Source organism: Phascolarctos cinereus, unplaced genomic scaffold, assembly GCF_003287225.1.
Source record: "Phascolarctos cinereus isolate Bilbo 61053 unplaced genomic scaffold, phaCin_HiC Scaffold_9;HRSCAF=440, whole genome shotgun sequence".
Classification (NCBI taxonomy): domain Eukaryota; kingdom Metazoa; phylum Chordata; class Mammalia; order Diprotodontia; family Phascolarctidae; genus Phascolarctos; species Phascolarctos cinereus.
This window is the reverse complement of record NW_027556402.1, coordinates 40,057,826-40,076,001: the sequence shown is the minus strand read 5'-3', so window position 1 is coordinate 40,076,001 and position 18,176 is coordinate 40,057,826. Positions and strand designations below refer to the sequence as shown.

The 18,176-nt window shown below is 33.3% G+C and overlaps 1 protein-coding gene across 2 annotated transcripts in view; it reads left to right on the top strand.

The window, feature by feature from the left end:
- GRID2 (glutamate ionotropic receptor delta type subunit 2) overlaps window positions 1-18,176 on the top strand; it is a 1,695,829-nt gene that overhangs the window by 1,339,119 nt on the left and 338,534 nt on the right. The window lies entirely within an intron of this gene.

Here is an 18,176-nt window from a genome sequence, read left to right as displayed (position 1 = left end):
TTTTCTTTTCAGAGCTTTTATTTAATACATTAGCCACATAATTAGGCAAGTAAATATTTGGTTATGTCAAGATTACCCTAAAATCATATATATGATTTAAGGTCTTGTGACTAATATTAATATTAATTCTCTATCAATATGATTACATTTCTTGACATTTAATTCAGAATTCACCATACATTTTTCAACTTTCAAACTATTTAATGTCTTCAATAGTCTTTCACAAATTACTTCATTCAGTTGCAGAATGGAGTGATAATTAGTTCATGTCACTTTAATATGATGGAATTGTGTCCTATCATGGTCATTCAGCAAATAACTTTGTATTTACTTTGGGAGTAGCTAGGTGATACTATGACAGACCTGAAGGCAGGAAGACTCATCTTTCTGAATTCAAATCTGAACTCACACTTAGCTGGGTGACCCCTGGAAAGTCACTTAACCTTACTGTTTGCCTGAATTTCATCTGTAAAATGAGCTAGAGAAGGAAATGTTAATACAACCCAATATCTTTGCCAAGAAGACCCAAAATAAGGTCATGAAGACTTGAATATAGCTTAAATGACTGAACAACAATAATTTACTTTGTATATTTCATATTCAACTAACCTGTGTTCATATCATTTTTCCCCATTAGAGTATAAGTACTTTCTGGGCAAGGACTACATCATTTTTTGTATTCCGAGAGTCTAACACAATGCCTGGCATATAGTAGGTGTTTGATAAATGTTAACCTGAACTGAATTGGATTGGATTGGATTGAATTGCACAAATATGTATTAATGCCTGCCATGGAGGTGCTAGAAACACAAAGATAGATGTGAAAATAGTCCTTGCCTTCATAGAGAGTATTTTTTTTCCTGAAGAGCTTACATTTTACCAATAGCTCATGCACCCATGATAATTTTCCTGAATGAGAGTAGCCTGTACAACAGAGATTTGTTTGGGTTTTTTTTTGCTTAAAAGCTTTAGTATTTTTCATTTTCAATATAATCTTAACCTTTTGTAAAGTATTTCAAGTAATCATGTATACAGCTAAGTACATTATCATCCATTGGAAATAAATTCTAATCCAATACCTAGGCAAAATAGACAGATAAGACCAACCAACATTTTCCTAATTTAAGAAGTTTCATCCCATAATAGATGCAAATACATGTATTTATCTAGTCATCATTTTTATTTGTTCCCATAACTTTCTGTTCTTCTAATTATGTTCAATTAATCGAGTTGAATCAGTGAATTGAGAATTACTACATAATTCTATGAATCTAAGCAATGGAATGAACTTGCTCTGATTATCTTGCAATAGTAAATGAAGAAAATACTGACAATAAAAGGTCATCGTCGTATCTCTACTTTTTAAAACTCATCCACCTATAAAGAATGTCACTAGTCCTGGCATCATGAATTCCCACCACTGAGAATCTGTTATCAAGATCTGGATAGGAAGACAGAGGCTTACCAATGTTGAGACCCATGTTCCTAAAGATGGACCTTTGGGTAACCTGCATAGTTTCAACTTCTGCCTTTAATAGACCTACTGACAAACAAGATATGCCAAATTGTCCTCTGGAATCACAGAATCTAACAGACAGTCAAATGAGAAAGGGGTGATAATATGATTAAAAAGGGTTAGAAGATGTTAAAAGTTTAAAATATCAAGGGTTATGTATCACAAATGCCTTGCAGGTTTCCCTTGTTCAGTTTAAGTACCACAAATGTAAAACCTGCTTGTTCATTGGCTGAGTATATGTCTATACTCCAACAGCTATAATGATTAGCCTCCAATCAGCCATAAAACCTATAGATTGATCATGAATTTAAAGAAAGCACATTAGCAATAGCTGCCATTGACAATGATGATAAAATTATTACTTTACAGACATCACAATTCTTTCTTGTTCATCATGAGTTCAAGAGGTGAAACAACAATTTTAAAATATATATGTATCTACATATATATTTTTTAAATTGAAATATCAATTTTAAATATATATATATAGAGAGAGAGCCTCTTTAAGCCTTGATTTTTAAAAATTAATAGATTCATAAATAGTATGAAAAACAAACTCCATTAGTTACAGATCTATGCTCAAGCAGTACAACTTTAATATGCTATGATTTTCAATAAGTGTGTGTGTGTGTGTGTGTGTGTGTGTGTGTGTGTGTAAGAGAAGTACAGCTGTTATTTCAGAATTGCAGGCTTTATTGAACAACTATAGCAGATTGTAGGGATAAAGAGGCATTTCATATGATATTAAAGAGATCTTGAAAAGGGAGTCTGGGGACAGATGAGAAGCAGAAAAATGTTAAATATATGTGAGTTGCTTACTAAGACTGATTTTGTTTTTAACTGTAGTTTCAGAGTGTTCCCAGTTTAACAGCTCAGGGAACCCAACTGTGCAAAAGCAGTATGGTCTGTTACAGAACTAGACTCAGTACATCTGTTTGACTATAACATTAAAGCTTGTGAATTAGGTTGTTAAATGCATGAATGAAAGAGCAGTTTTACATAGATTTGACTGTCAATTTCCTGGTTTCTCCTATCATCATGCCTACATACACCTCCCAGAAATCTTCATGTTTGTTAGAAAAGTATAAAATAATCTGAGAAGAGTCCACATCCATTAATAAACTCATCCTGATTTCATCTTCAGCACCCACAGGTAGTTCACAAATATTTATATCTAAGTGCTGTTTATTGTGAGGTTTTTTTTCTTAGCAAAGTGAAAACTCATAGTTACTAGCTCAAGCTAAAGTAAGTTACCTCTAGGGTGATATCCATTATAAATGCATAATGGCATTGGAGTAATTGGAGCTGGGGAAGAGATCGCAGGGAGCAGCTAATGGGGAATGTGAACAGAGAGGTCAGGCAAGCCATAGGCAAATGAGATCAAATTAAAATGTTTCTGGTGTCAGAAGCAGACAGTGACTCTATAGAGGGGGAAAAGGAAGAAAATTGCCTATGATAACTCTGAAAGATGCTATTGAGGTATAGACAAGAAGGCCTCTAGGTCTGCTAGGAATATTGAAGTTTCAGGATGGTGTGCACAGCCCAAGAATTCATAGAACAGGTAACCAATTGGCTTATAGATTGTGGAATTCATTTTGAAGAAAAATACTTCTTCCTCTCTATCAGGTGAATTATACTGTAATAAGAATCATAATTTTCTCTATCACTTCTAAAGAGAGGGAACTTAGACTTTCTCCTTTATGGATCCAAAAGCTTAAAGAGGAAGTGTTAGCAAAGGAGTAGCTCTTTTGTCCTCCAAATTGAAGGACAACTTAATTCAGCAGAAGGAAAACATCCATTTTAATAGGGGAGACATCAACATATATGAAGTTTCCACATGATCTAATCACAGGAGCCCAAAGGATTCATGCCTCCTAATGCAGATGCCAAAGATATTCATTTATAATGTTATCCAATATTTCACATTCAATTTGAACCTTAGCAAAAAACTTATTAGCTAAAGCTCTATTGTTTACCATCCCTAGTGAAAACAACAAAAATGAGACTAATTCCTGGTGACAGGTTAGCTGGCTAGATGAGTAAGTTTCCTTCTGTACTTTCATGAGCCGCTAACTCAGAAATTCCCTCTGTAGTAGTCATTTATTTCAGGACCGCATCTCTGTTGTCATTAATCATGATAGGCATGCCTTAACCAAAATAGCACCCAGCACTATTTATGCTGTCACAGCCACTTAAGGATTTCCCTGAACTGATTGGAAAGATGACAAGGTACTTAATGAAAAAAAAAATCATCAGAATTGTCCAGCATTTAAAGTCATATACTCAAAAAAAAAGAGCTCCCTGATTTCCATCTGCATGAGTACAGGCACTGTGGTTTGAATAGATAATGTATTCTGTGGATATATTCAATAGTTTGGACTTACATATGGGTATATGAAATAGAAAGGACCAGTTCTGCTTTCATATACTGGCTGGAGAGGTACTCTCTGCTCCTAAAGTGATTTAACTGGATAGGAGCGCCTTTTCTGAACTGCTAAATCTTTCCTACTTAGCAGATGTAAACTGAAGTAAAAAAGTCTCTTTCAGGTAAACCTGGCCTTCAAAGAGTTAATATTAAACAGAAAAAAGTAAAGGACATATCAAGTTACTACCTCTGAACCTAAGTTGACATAAACAGGATTGTCTTGACTTGTTTAGAAGCAGCTCTGAATATAATCCATATTTACAAATGAGGTTTTCATATTTATGGAAAAAAAGATGTTTCCTAAGAGATGCAATGAAGGGCAGTGCTTGATATAGTTGGAGTTGGGTTTTTTTATTGCTCCCAAAAGTGCTATAAGAAAATATATTAAAAAACTCTGAATCTAAATGATAGAAAAACAGGTCCTACAAGTCCTGTAAAATAGTACTATCTGTCACATGACCTGTATTCACTTTGCTTATTCCAGTAAACTTATCCTAGTTTTCCTATGACTCCAATGAGGAAAGGGGTAGGAATTTTTCAGAGTTAAATTTATTCCAAAGGCAGTTCAGATATGAACTCATTTAAATCAATGGGCTCTGCAGACTATATATAGGTTGAGTGGCAGACACGATGTATTCAGGGTCTGACAGTTAAAAAGTGAGGTACTTTTAAAATACCTGAACCTGGATCCACAATTTTTCTCTGCTACTAAATATGTAATAAGAGGCCTGATAATCCATGCCTAATACTTATAGGTCTCAAAGGGCTCAAGAAATTGACTTAAGCAACAGAGAAAAGTGAATGAACCACCCACATGAACTGAATGAATAAATAAAATAAAAAGGAAAGAAAAGAAAGAAAATTTATTTCTGCCATTTAAACCACAGATTATGGAATCTTACTAGTCCTTGAGGCTTTTTGAAATATAGGAGTCTCACTGACTTATCTTGAACCCCAGAACTCATAGGTTGAGAATACTCAACAGCAAAGTTGTTTGGGGGCAATAAGGAAATTTCCTCTCTTTATTGATAGGCCCACCTCATACCAAATTTGAGTATTCTGATCCTAGTAACTATTATAAGTATATAAAAATGTGCCTCCTTATTTGATGCTATTACTGCTGGTATGTGACTGTTATTTATATGTCAAGACATGGATCCTTTCCACAATGAGGACATGTAAAAGTATTTGTAGTAGTTGGGACCAAAGCAACTGTTTTCAAGGCCTCTGTTGTTTAAATTTATGTCTCACTACTGTATTTCTGATTGCTGGACAAGCTGTTTGGTAGGTTTCAATTATTTGCCCTAAGTCCATATTGTATTGTTTAAAACTGCTCCAGAATGTCCTTAAAGAATTTTTTTCTTGCTCTTTCCTATTTTTAGTCACTACTTTTCAATTTGCTATTAGAGCAACTGCTTAGATAGTTGGGATGAGCAAATTAGAGAGTACATTGTCACCTAGGACAAGTTACAAACTGAAGACTGATAAGCTGTCATGTATCAAAAATAGGCATATAGACAAAGAAGGGCATGCCTAGAGGCCATGAAGAAAAATGGAGTTTCTTTCATCTCTGGTCTTAGTTTACTCATCTGCAAAATGAAGAATTTGAACTAGAATCAGAGATGAGGAACGTGCAACCTCGAGGCCATATGTGGCCCTCTAGGTCCTCAAGTGGGGCCCTTTGACTGAATCCAAATCGATCAGAGGGCCACACTTGAGGACCTAGTGGCCTCAATGCTGCACGTTTCCCACCCTTGAACTACATGATGTCTAAGTGGTCTCATGGCTTTAAGTTGTGCTGATGCTCTGCAACAAATATCTTATTTGCTCATTTATATTTTGTTTTGTTTCCTCATGTTTCTTTCTGTCTAAAGGATCGTGTAGAAGGTTTGGCTTAGTGTGATTCAAAGAGGAATGGACTCAAAGTTGGGGGATCTATATTAAAATCCTATCCCCGTGACTTGCTTACCTTGTATGACCTTGATCAATTCACTGTGCGACTGTAAAATGAATGCATGGAATTAGATGAGTGCTAGGTTCTCTCAGTTCTAATTCTTATGATTTCTACATAATTTTGATGACCCAGATACTGAAATCCTCAAACCTGTGATCTTATCAATGTATATATTCCCTCTACAACTTACCTATGCCTTCCCAGCCTATGCAACTCATATCCATGTCCTCCCATAACTTATGCACAGGTGATCGACTCAAAGTTTGGGATCCCTTCCTTACTTTGTCCTGATGTTTTTAGCGTACTGTTGGAGTACATGAACCGCTCATGAGTCTCTTACAATGTGTTCATCCCTTCTTATTTTCTCTATTACATATAATGCCTGTGCATATGTGTGTGTGTTCACACACACATACATGCATACATATGGTTACCTCATAAAAATCAACAACTCATGTGCTTAAACAGATTGTTTCATTGCCACATACTGTAAGGCAACAGAGTAAAAAGTCTTTTTGAAAAGAAGCAAAGTTTTTTATAAAGATACATTGTGGGTATTTTCATAACATTTGTAACAAAATGTTGCTGAAAACAGATTATTTCAAAGAAATTTATGTACTTGTGATAGGTTCCTAAACAGTTAAAACAGCGACTTTGGTCATAAGGCTGCAGAAGAAAGCTTTCAAAACTTCTAGTGTGTTTAAATGGAAAGAGAGAGAGTGAAGGGAGGGAGGGAAGGAGAAAAGAAGGAAGACAGGCAGAGAGAAAGAGGGAGAGAGAGGGAAGGAAAAAAAGAAGGAATGAAGAAAAGAGGAAAGAATGATTGAATGAATGAACAAGCATTTCTTACTATGTAATTGCACTAGCCAAGCTTAACCCCAGAGAAGAGATGGGAAAATACACTTGCCTCCTTTCTTTGAAGAGCAGGTGAGCTATGAGTATGGAATATTTCATATAATAGGGAGCACTATTTGATGTACTTGCTGGGTTTTGGGGAACTGTTTTTTTTATTCTTTATTACAAGGAATGACTCACAAGATGGTTGGGGGGGAGTGTATATTTGAGAATAAAGGTTTTGTTAAAGAAAAAAAATCCAAAAATCCAAAAAAAAAAAAATGAAAAAATGAAAGTTGATTACAACGAATACTTAGCAAATCAAAAGGATAAAATTGAGGATTCCCTTTAAATTTTAAATATAAGGGAAACTGATAAATTGTTTTCTCTTAATTAATAACCTTTGAGATAGTGGTAAAAGAATAAAAATAGCCTGTGTTGAATGAAGGACAGTGAAGTAGGGCCCTACATTTGGAGGTAGAGCACTTGAATTCACATCCTGACTATATGACCATAAATAAGTCATAGTACAGCTTTATTTTTCTCATCTGTAAAATTAGGGCATTGGGGTAGATGATATCTAAGCATCCTTCCAGCTCTAAAGCCAATGTTTCTAATTACTAACCAAACAAGTTTGTCCTAATATTTTCATTCTTTTGAATAGAAGTATTAAAACTTTGGTCAAGGAACTTTTCTTTCTTTTTCTTTTCTTCCCAGGGATATGCTGTTTTTATAAATTTCTTTTTATTTATGTTTATTTTTCTATTCACTTAATTATTTTCTTTAATAAATTTGTTATTTATTTCACATTCATTTCTTTCATATTTTGAGTTCTGAATTTTCTCAAGTCCCTCCCCCACTAATTGAGAAGGCAAGCAATATGATATCAATTATAAATGCGATGTCGTGTAAAGCATATTTTCATATTACATGTGTTACAGAAAAATAAATTGAAAAGCATATGCTTCAATCTGCACTCAGAGTCTATCAGTTCTTTCTCTGGAGGTGGATAGCATTTTACATCATGAATCCTTTGGTATTGTCCTGGGTAATTATTTTGATCAGAATACCAAAGTCTTTCATAGCTAACCATTGATACAATATCGTATACGATGTTCTTCTACTTCTATTCACTTCACTTTACATCAGTTCATATAACGCTTCCCAAGTTTTTCAGAAACCATCATTCTCTCATTAATTCTTATGGCACAATAACATTGCATCACAATCACATACCACAACTTGTTCAGCAGTTTCCCAATTGCTGGGCATTGCCTCAGTTTCCTATTCTTTGCTACCAAAAAAAAAGAGCTGATTTAAAAAAGTAAAAAAAAAAAGAGCTGCTTTAAGGGATTTTGTTTTGTTTTGTTTTGGTTTTACATACAGGTTCTTTTTTCTTTTCTTTGATTTCTTTGGTTTGCAGACCTAGTGGTGGTATTGCTGGGTCAAAGGGTACAGCATTTTATAGCCCTTTCGGTAGAGTGCCAAATTTTTCTTCACTTTGTGAACTAGTTGCACCTGTTCACAAGTCCACTAACTGTACGTTTATTTTTTTTCATGTTAGCCAATCTGATAGGTATGAGGTAGTACATCAGAGTTATTTTAATCTGCGTTTCTGTGATTATTAGTGATTTATCTTCTTTTTATATGCCTGTTGCTACAGCTTTCATTTCTTCTTCTAAAAACTGACTCTTTACATTTTTTAACCATTTATCAATTTGGGACTGTTTCTTACTTTTACAAATTTGGTTCATTGCCTACATGTTTGAGAAATGAGGCCTTTATCAGAGAAATGTACTATAATTTTCCCAGTTTCCTGATTTCCTTCTAATTTTGACTATATTAGTTTTGATTGCATAAAAACCTTTAAATTTAATGTAATTACAATTATCTATTTTACCTTTTCATGAACTTCGCTATCTCACTTGGTCACAATTTTTTTTCCTAATCCATAGATCTGAAATGTAAAATTATCTATCCCCCCCCAATTTTACTTATGCTATCACCTTTTATAGTTTAATCACATACCAATTTTGATCTTATTTTGGTATAAGGTGTGAGACATTGATCTGTGCCTAGTTTCTGCCAGACCGCTTTCCAGTTTTCCCATAATTTTTGTCAAATAATGAGTGCTTGTCTCAAAAGCTGAGTTCTTTGAGTTTATCAAACACTAGATTATTATGGTTATTTACTACTATATATTGTGTGCCTAATCTATTCCACTGATCCATCGCTGTATTTCTTAGCCAGTATCGGATTGTTCTGATGATTGCCACTTTGTAATACAGTTTGAAATCTAGTACTTGTAGGCTGACTTCTTTTTTTTTTAATTGATTCCCTTATTGTTCTTGACCTTTCACTTTTCCAGATGATTTTTTTAATTATTTATTTTCTTACTCAATAAAATAATTCTTTGGGAGTTTGATTGGTATGGCACTGAATAAGTAAATAAATTTAGGTAGAATTGTCATTTTTATTATTTTGACTTAGCCTAACCAAGAACAATTAATATTTTCCTAATTGTCTTAATCTGACTTTATTTGTGTGAAAATGTTTTGTAATTGTGTTCATATAGTTCCTGGGGTTTTTTTGTCAGGTAGACTCCCAAGTGTTTTATACTCTCTGCTCAAGGAACTTTTCTACCTTAATTGCTGAAGGTATAAGTTTATACCACTTATTATAAATCATACATGTCATTTAATATCTATCCTAAGGAAAGGACCATAAGAACCCATTGAAAGACATCTAGCAATATAATTTCATATTGCTACAGCACTAGAACTTATCATTCTAGTTTTGACATGTATTTTAAAAGCAAAATTATTACACCAAAACCTGCCAATTCATTCCTGAAAACATAATCTTCATTAAAGGATAATGGTGGTGTTGTTCAGTTGATCAGTGATATCCAACTTTTCATGACCCCATGGACTATACTATCATTTGACAAAGATACTTGTGTGGTTTGCTATTTTCTTCTCCAGTTGAGACTAACAAAGATTAAGTGACTTACCCAGGGCCATATAGCTAGTAAGCCTCTGAAGCCACATTTGAACTCAGATCTTCTTGACTATATTGTTCTAACCATTTAGCAACCTAGCTGCCTAAAAGATAAGGGTATTATATTATAATTGCCACTTATCTAAAAACAGTATTTTATAGTATTTTAAATTTTATTTTTTGTCTGGGTCTTTATTTTCATTGGAATGGGAAATGAGTAGCTTAAAGCCTTCCTCCACTCAGTGCAGATTTGCAATTTGTCTATAACATATAACTTTGAGTGAGTTAGCTAGAGAAACTAGAAGTTACTGACTTGCCCAGGATCACATAATTGATATAGGAAAGAGGCAGGTTTTAAATCTGGATCTTACTGACTCCTCCTATCCATTATGCTTCTTTTAAGTCAAATAACAGATGATAAAAATTCCATTATACTATGCATATATATGCATTCATAGCATTTTTTAAATGTCATCTCTTGCAACATCTAATTAATCTTAACAATTTCTCCACAGGTTGGTTTGTAAGAGAATAGTAATATATCTATTTCAGTTTCCATATTACTGAGACAGAAGAAAAAGTCATAAAATCATAGGGTCATAGAATGTCACAACTGGAAAAGCCTTTGATCTCAAAGGTCATCTATGAAAATCCCCTCATTTTACTTATGAGAAAACTGTCATTTTTTGAGTCTTCTCAAAGCAGTTCTAATGTGTTGTATTGCTGGAAATAACTACCGGTTTCTGAAGTCAGTATCCATTAGTAACCTAAAATTGCCATAATCTTGAGTCTATATTATAATCACACATGATCCAAATTTTTTACCTTTTTATTTTGAAATCTTAAGAATTCTGAACACAATTGTAGTTATCTACAACGTCAGAAAGAGTTGTCAGTGACAGCATTTTGTGTGTAATATATTTATTAACATCCTACACAATTTCTTCTCTTTTTTCTTCCATTTCCAAAGATGAATTCCATTTTGACCACAGGCACTTCATTTCTCTGCTATTATTGCACTTCTCAGATGGCTAAAACCAGTTAAGTCTTTAGTCTTCTGCTGTATATCACCACCTGAGGAGCTTTAATCCTGTGGAAATGCTCTGCCTGGAGCATCCCATTGCTTAATAAATTACTCCATCTTACTTATCTTTCTCTTGGCATGCATCCGACAGCGTAAGCCATTGTAGTGAGACAAAGTTAAGTTCCACTGATGGTTTCTCTTAATTAACTTCAAAAAATGCCTACAAATTTTATGTTTGAAATAAACTTCTTGCCTATAAACTATTTTGAACAAAAGACATATTAAATTGATCATGCGCATTTTCCCTACCAGATGGTGACATAATTCTTTTACATGTTCTAAAGAAATGTTTATGTATGTATACACACATACGCATGTGTATGTATAACTCAGTTTTCTCATATATAAAATGTCCTGGAGAAGGAAATGGCAAACAACTCCAGTATCTTTTAAGGAAAAAAAAATGAGGTCATGAAAACTCAGACATGACTGAAATGACTGAATAACAACAACAGTGTATATTTACTTATTTATTCATTTATTGGTTGATTGGGACTAGACTTGTCATATCGCTGATACAGGGAAGTCCTTGTAAGGAAACTCCCTTCACCAATACATATTATCACCAGTTCTGAAATTTATGGTGTTGAGAGTTCCCAAGAGTCACTGACAGGTTGTGACTTACCCAGGATCACTGTATCCTTATAGTGTCACAATCATCATTGACTATACTAAATATCTTATGAAACTTATGAAAGGCAGATACTAAACTGAGTTTGTCTCAAAATTATTCTATTATATAGCTCCTATTATGCTATCAGTTATGGATAAAGAATGAGTTTTTCACATGAGCCTTGATTTTAATTGGCATGCTTTTTGTAGTTTTTTTTTTCCCCATCACTTTTCAGATGAGAAATTTAGAACAGTATTAAATAGGGAAGGCACTCTACATTTTTATAGATCTATTTTTAGCATATTTTTGTTTTTCCAGTTTATTTTTAAATCATTTCTAGTTTTACATAAACATAATACTTTAATGTCTTTGTTATCACCTATGTGAAAGTGTGATAAATGGAAGTGTTGTTAAAATTATGTTTTCAATTGATCTATCACCTTTAATGCACTAGATAGATTCTGTCTACTCCTCAAATAAGGATAATGTGGTTATCTACTTCAAAAAGATATCAGGGGTAACTTTGACATCAGAAATAATTCCTACTACTATTTATAGAAGTTTCACAACCTGGCTATAGATAATCTTGCATATGTGCTTATTTTTGGGGGGGGTGGCATGGTAGTAGTAGTAGTAGTAGTGATAGAGATAGGAATTAAGAGATAGAGGATAGACAATGGGGAAAATATGTAGTAGAATCCTTAGCTAATGCTGATCCTCAATTATTTCTACATTCCACATATGCCACCAAATTACATTGTCTCTTATTAATCTTCTGGATGATGCAAATCATCTCTATCCAAAGCCCTGGCCATCTTTCCTCTCTGTTCTATTCCTGAATCTGTTCTGTTTTTATCTCCCTGGACTTTTAACTGTTAATCTTGGACTCATATTAAGGTTTCTTTCCTTGCTGCCAGATCCATCAACTCATTGATTGGTTAATTTTTGACTTCTGTCTTTGAACTATGCTATTATTTATCCTGATGATTTCCAGAAATTGTCACTGTGTTCTATAATGCTTATCCTGTCTCTTCTAGGGTTTCCCCCTTTTTCCTACCTTAATCTGAGGGCCTATTGACCGCCCATTACAACCTGGAATTCACTAGACATTTCACAACACCTTGGGAGGCCTGAAGGATGGGCCCCCCAAATCTCACTAGAATCCACAAATCCACTGTTGGTTCTTCATCCTACTTCAGTCTATGGAAAAAAAGAAAAGTCTAGATCTCTCTCATACCTAAGTCAATCACTCATTTTTCATATTAAAATGGAAAAAAAATGTTCTTATATTATTTAATTATATTATTTTTATATTAATTTAAATTTGTTTCCTATTGGAAATTCTCCCAAGCAAAAATGTCTCTGATGGTGCCCAAATTTCTGGTTCAGAATTTTTTTTTGAAATTTAGAAATGTTTTTCTCCTTTTTCTGTGTTTCCAAGCAAAGAAACAAAATGTGGAAAAAGAAAAAAAAACACCTCTCCCTAGTTTTCCTTTTTACGGTAATTGTTCTTCATGTAAAATGTCCAATAATCACTAAATTTGCAATCATACAATCACAAAAGCCATCTATAGGGTAAAGGGAGTGGGGGTGGGAGAGAAAGAAACAAGCATTTATTAAGCACCTACTTTTTACCAGGCTCTATGCCAAATATTACAAATATCTCATTTGATCTTCATAACAACACTTGGTAGGTGCTATAGTTAACTTCATCGTACAGTTGAAAAAACTGAGGCAGAAAGAAGTTGAGTGACTTACTAAGTGTCACACAGTTAGGAAATGTCTGAGGCTGGATTTAAAAGCAAATCTTCCTGACTCCAAGCCCAAAGCTTTATCTACTGTACCACCATCAGGTAGGATTTGTAAATAATTCACCATTGTTCTCAGAGAGTGTTTGGCATACTGTAGGGTTGGGAGAGATGGAAGAAAGGGAATTAAAGACTATTTTGTAACACAAATACAAGTGGTTATTTTAAATAATATTGTAAATTAAGGAAGCAATTTATACAAAATGGATGCATCAAACTTGGAATGAGTAAACTTTTAAGCAAGTAAATTATATAGCATGCATAGTTAATTGATGAACCAAGAGAGAGTAATTTGGCAGAGAAACAGTCATTTCTAGCACAGAAAGGCAATTTACCAGACATTTACACTAGGGAAAGCTGAGAAAATGTTCAGTAATTGCAGAGGTCAAACTTGCATGCCATTCTTGCTTACTTGTTCCTCTCTCAGGTCTGATTACAATGCAATTTAAACCACGAGGCTAGGGATTTGGTTTTAGTAGTTTATCATCCAAGCAACTTGTATGTAAGTCCCATGAAGTATCATCTTTTGGCTTACCCCATTCTCTTCCCTTCCCCCGACTCCCCACCTGAAAAGAGAAATCCTTTACCTAGTAGTCCAATGCTAGAATTAAACATATTAGCAAATCATTTAGATTTAATTGAAGAATTTTGCCATTATTTTAATGGTTTATCTTTTTTCCCATAGCATGATAAGCTTTAATAAAGCATAATTGCTATATCACTTTTATATGTTTAGTTTCTGTAGTGAAAAATAAAAAATGGAGGCAGTAAGGATATAGAAAAGCATGTAAAGTGTTTTTCCCCTCAAAATAATTTATATGAGCTTTTATTTTATTTTTCTGTGTTTATGAATTGTAAATAAATTGGCCCACCAAATAAGAAGTATTTTCATTCCAAATTACAGCTTTTTTCAATTTCCCTTCTTTGTATGTCATTATAAAATGTCATTCAATTTTTAAAATAATTTTAAATGGATAAAACAAACAAAATAGCTATTAGAGTTGCATTTTTAGTGTGTAATTTCTGTTACAAATTTGTTAGGAATAGCACTATGGGAATGTATGAAGTCAAGGCATGCAAAAGAAGAGTATGAGGTAGGTCTGTATTATAGGAAAGCCTGCACTGCTCAGAAAAATAAAGTTATGATTTGTAAGGTGAAACTTCTCACATTAGTGGAGTCAAATCAAACAAATGACATTGAAGTAACACTTAAATCTTCATTATAAGCCTCAAATATTAATTTGACAATAAAATTAAAACTCTTCTCTTCCATTGCTTTTGTCTATAAGATATAATATTTCAATATTCTCATGTCATGATTTTCCATGAAATTAGAAAATATATGTGGGACAAGTATTTAAACAGTTTTACCTGAAACAAGGATTTTTAAAATGTGCTACATTGCTTAGCTCCAGTGCTTATTGTTTTTATGTTTACTGTCTCTGTGTTGGTCAGCTTACTTTGATCCTTTGAAGAAACTTTAGTCTTCTCCTGTAGACATTCCCTTCAATCATGCAGATCAAGGCCCATCTCTTTATCATATGAGAGCTCCCCAGTGGTCTCTTTGACCTGGGCAGCCATCCTTCTCAAATACCTTTTTTCTCTGAGTTTTCAGAGTTGTTTTTTTTAAGAAGTATACTTGTTGTCTTTCCACAAACAAAATTAATTATGTGCACAGAAGATAACTTATTTCAAAAGAATCTTGGAGGTGGCATTTTCCTTTGCCAAATAAATACTTATTAGTCAACAAATAATTACTGAGTAAATTAATAAGTAATGGATATTTTCTAGACCTTTCATGTAATTGGTTAACTATAAAGCTGTGGCTTGCTAGAGAATAGAATTTGTGAAAATGTTTATTATCTTCTCTTATGTTCATCAAGGAATCTCTTGATATATTTGTAAATTACTCTCATAAAAATGTTATAGATATAGGAAAGTAGATATATTGGTTGGTAATGATTTATATGCTCTCAGCAATCTTATTTTGGTAAAAATTTCTGAGATTACTTTTTCATAAATCCGTGGTATACTCCTCTCTTATTCATGGACCACATATACTGATACATAAGTTATAATTACTTTTGTAGTGATGTATTAAATGCTTACTATAAGCATTTCAATATGATATGATCAACTGTCCCATTAAGTGGGATTTATTATTGTCTTTAGAATCAAAAGAAAAAAAACCAATTATACTGACTCCTTTAGTTGTCTCTCCAAAAAACTATGTGCCATCCCACCATTCAATTACAACTTCCTTTTAACTGTTGGTTTCACTTAGAGCAGGCATTCTTAACCTAGTACTCATGACCTAGATATATAGATAGATAGGTAGGTAGGTAGATAGATAGATAGATAGATAGATAGATAGATAGATAGATAGATACAGATATAGATAGATATAGATATAGATAGATATAGATATATACACAAACATATATATGTATATGTGTGTATGTATATGTATACATTATATCTGTGTTTAGACACATATGTATAATATACATGTACATGTCTATATATGTATTACTTGTGTGTGCTTTTATTATTTGTATTATATATAGATACATATTTATTATTTCAATATAGTTTATAATACTATGTATTTTACTTTTACATATTTTAAAAATGTTATTCTGAAAAGATGTCTGTATCCTTCACTAGACTGCCAAAGGGGTCCATGACACACACACAACAAAAACATTAAGATTCCTGATTTAGAACAAGAAGTATCAGGATTTTTATTATTCAGTTCCATCAATCATATACCCATTTATTAGTCACTGGACAAAATCTACCATTTAAAGTACCAAGATCTAAGTTAATGTTCATAGATGGTTTAAAAGCTGTGATTTCAAAGTACTCTTTGTCCCCTTATTTTACTCATTGCAGAAGCAAAAGGAGGTCACACAAGGCTTAGAGCAATTTTGTATTTTTCTTTGTTTTCTATGTTGGTACTGCCAAATAATTTCTCATCAGATAACCAAGATATTAGTGATTCAGCCTTCTTGTAATTCTCTAGGCTAATCCTTGTAAATCAAGTGAAACCTATTTCCATAATGATACTCAAAGCCTTCCTGAAAGTTGTAACCCGCCAGAGCTTGGGCTGTACTTTGCCTTTGAAAAGAATTCTATCCCAGGGTAGGGGAAGGGAGTATTGGTGAGTCAAGATGGTGGATTGGGGCAGCAACCAAGTTGAAATCTGTCAATGTTCCCCTTCAAACAACTTTTAAAAAATGAGAAGGTTTTAGAATAAAATATTCCAGAAGACAAAGGAACTAGGTTTACAACCAAGAATAACTTCCCTAATAAAACTGAGTGTAATCCTTCAAGGGGGGGAATGGATATTTAATAAAATAGAGGACTTTCAAGAATTCCTGATGAAAAGACCAGAGCTGAATAGAAAATATGACATTCAGACACAAGACTCAAGAGAAGCATGAAAAGATAAACATGAAAGCTTAATCATAAGGGACACAATAAAGTTAAACAGTTAATATTCCTATATGGGAAGATATTAATGTAATTCCTAAGAACTGTCTCTTATTAGGGCAGTTAAAATGTGTTTACATAGACAAGAGGGTATAGATGTACGTGAATTATGTTGGAATTATCTAAAAAAAAGTAGAGTAAGAAAGAGGGATGCAGTGAAAACAGGGGGAGTAGGGAGAGGTAAAATGGGGAATTTTTTCTGACATTACAAAGGCATGCAAGGAAGAACTTTTACAGTGCAGGAAAAATGGGGAGCAGCAGGAGCCAATACTTGAAACTCATTTTCATTGGAATTGATTCAAAGACAGAAGACTATATACATATATACATATATATTCAAATATGTATACAAATCCAACTTAGAGATAGGGAATTGGGGGTGGGGAGATAAAACAGAGGGTAGATTAAGGGAAGAAGTAGTTATAAACAAAATAGTCTTTTGAGGAGGGATAAGAAAGAAAGTGAGAAAAAGAAAAAAAAGAAAATGGGATAGAGGAAAATACATAGTAATCATAACTGTGAATGTGAATGGGATGAGCTCACCCATAAAAGAGAGGCAGAAAACAGAATGGATTAGAAACCAGATTCCATTTTTTAAAATAAGTGTTTAAAAAAATTACATATAATTGGGAAATACATAATAAAATGAGTAAAAAAAAATAAATTAAAAAGAAAAAAAGAAACCAGAATCCAACAATATTTTTTTCAATAGACACACTTGAAACAGAAACACACAAAGAGAGTTGAAATAAAGGGCTGAAGTACAATCTAATATGCATTAGCCGAAGTAAAAAAGGCATAAACAGTAAACATGATCTCAGACAAAGCAAAAGCAAAAATAGACCTAATTAAAAGAAGTAATCAGGGAAACTACATTTTGCTAGAAGGTACTATAGACAATGAAGTAATATCAAAAAAAAATTTTACAACAAGTTTCTCTGATAAAGGCTTCATTTCTCAAACATAATCTAATTATAGAACTGAGTCAAATTTATAAAAATAAGAGGTGTTTCCTCATTGATATGGTCAAAGTATATAAACAGGCAGTTTTCAGAAGAAGAAATCAAAGCTGTTTATATTCATATGAAAAATGCTCTAAATCAGTATTGATTAGAGAGGTAAATTAAAACACTTCTGAGGTACCACTTCATATGTACCAGGAATGTCAAATGCTGGAGGGGAGGAGAGAAAATAGGTACACTAATGAATTGTTGGTGGAGTAATGAACTGGTCCAACCATTCTGGAGAACAATTTAGAATTATATCTCAAAATATTTTTGGATAACCCCAAAGGACTAGTGTGCATGCCCTTTGACACAACAATACTACTACTAAATCTGTATCCCAAAGAGATTTAAAAAAAAGGAAAAGGACTGATATGTACAAAAATACTCATAGTAGCTCTTTTTTGTGATGTCAAAGAATTGGAAATTGAGGGATGCTCATC